The 2,023-nt window shown below is 31.7% G+C and overlaps 1 protein-coding gene across 1 annotated transcript in view; it reads left to right on the top strand.

Annotated features, from left to right (window-relative positions):
• The window catches only part of ADCY5 (adenylate cyclase 5), a 274,415-nt gene that overhangs the window by 190,328 nt on the left and 82,064 nt on the right, over positions 1 to 2,023 (top strand). The window lies entirely within an intron of this gene.

The raw sequence follows: 2,023 nt of genomic DNA on the forward strand, positions 1-2,023 counted from the left end.
ATTTTAAATTTATTGGTCCCATTTTAATATCTTCAAGTAGTTCATTCGATTAAATTAAAATATTTAAGCAGACAGAATATCAAATAGACAGTTTATTAATTTACTATTGCTTTGTTAACATCTATTTATGTTGCTTTAATATTTCAGTAGACTGAGTTAACTGGCTACCTGAAGCTATATTTTAATTATGGCTTACTAAAACAATTCATATTTGTTCAGGTTCATGTAGCAGACAGAATCATAAATTATGATCTAAAACCACTGTGACTGATTTTACATATACAAAGGTCAATTTGTGGTCAGTTTTAATGTAATTGAGTAGCTGACTCATAGTAACACAACTTTCTGTTTATTTATTTGAAATTAAATTTAGAAGCTCTTCACAAAAGTTGAACCCTATCATGAAATGTAAGGCATATGCGAGAAGAAAGATGTTATTCATTTATAACTTTGGTGCCATACATAGAGATGCTTATAAGTGATACTGGTTGGAGTCATTCATCAAAAACTTAGTTTGTTTACTTCCACAAATCATCATGTAGAAATAGGTACACAGTTTTAGATACATTAGTGGTCAAATGTATGTTTGATAGGCTGGCCAAGATTGAAGTATTTCCAGAAAAATGCCAGTGTAGCAATCGTATTTAGAAATGCATTATAAGCATATACTGTACATTTACGATACTGTATTCAATATATTTCTAAGGATCAACAAAGAAACATTGGATTAAAATAGTGTTTCAGCAAAGGCATTATCTGTAGGGCATAAGATTTTGTAAAGTGATTTTGAAAGCATAGTCTAAGAGGGCATCCATGTAGTCCCATATTTTACTGAAACAATTCAGTTGCAAGGCTCTAATGCCTGATTAAGCAATAACGTATCATAATAAAGGATTTGTCAGATTCTCTGTAGGTGAGGAATTAAGATTTCATCTAGGAAAAATAGATAAAAATATTTAACCATTGTTCCATCTACATTCTGGGCCACTCATAATTACAATATTTTATTGCTGATTTGAAAAAAAAATCATCTGGTTCATAAGGATTCAGAAAAAGATATAATAATACCCAAAGTTGGTCAGTTGACTGGCAGGTAGGCAATTATTTATAAATTATAAGCAATGTGCAATAAGATCAACAATTATCAAAAGAAGAGATTACATTGACAATTCTACATGAGTAGCCAGATGCAGTTCTACAGGGTTTGTACTAGGAATTGAACTCACAGACCTTTGCATTTGGATGACAGCTTTAATCGCCACTTAGTCATTGAAGTCAGTGGTTTTCAGGAAGAGCTTATATAGATGCTATTAGAATAGTATATACATCTTCCTTTATGCTCTCAGGGCAAAGAGATGTAGATGTTACAGCAGTGCCCAAAATGGTGGAAACCTTTTGGGAAAAGTATATTTTTAAGGTTTGATGGCTAATAACACCACTTTTTTTTGGAATTTCAAGATGATCATATTCTACTGCTGGAATGGCCTGGGAATGGCCCAGACCTTAACCCAATTGAAAATTTATGGAGCCGACTAAAAAAACTTGTTAGTCAGAAGCAACCCAGCAATAAAACCCAGTTAATAGAAGCAATCATTCAATCTTGGTTTCACATTATAACAGCTACAGAACTAAAAGACTTGGTTCACTCCATGGGAAGACGTTGTAAGGCCATAATTCATGCTAAAGGTTACCCAACTATTAACTGATGTGATAATTTTTGTATATCTCGTTTTTTCTACATGTTTCACTTTTCTTCTTTATACTGTAACTGCTATTCTAATAGCAAATCCTTCATAAAAGTTATTGCATTACATTCTTGATTAAATTATCTTTCCATTGATATATAATTTTATGATACTACTCCAAAAAAAAATAAATTGGTGTTATTAGCTAGTTTTAGAAAATACACTTTTCCCAAAAGGTTTCCACAATTTTGGCCACTATTGTAAATGTCTATTTTTAGAACATGTTTATGAAACATAACCTGTTTTGTCTTTCTCTCTTACCCATGTGACCTTTGCAG

This window comes from Ahaetulla prasina, chromosome 1 (genome assembly GCF_028640845.1).
Source record: "Ahaetulla prasina isolate Xishuangbanna chromosome 1, ASM2864084v1, whole genome shotgun sequence".
NCBI classification, from domain to species: domain Eukaryota; kingdom Metazoa; phylum Chordata; class Lepidosauria; order Squamata; family Colubridae; genus Ahaetulla; species Ahaetulla prasina.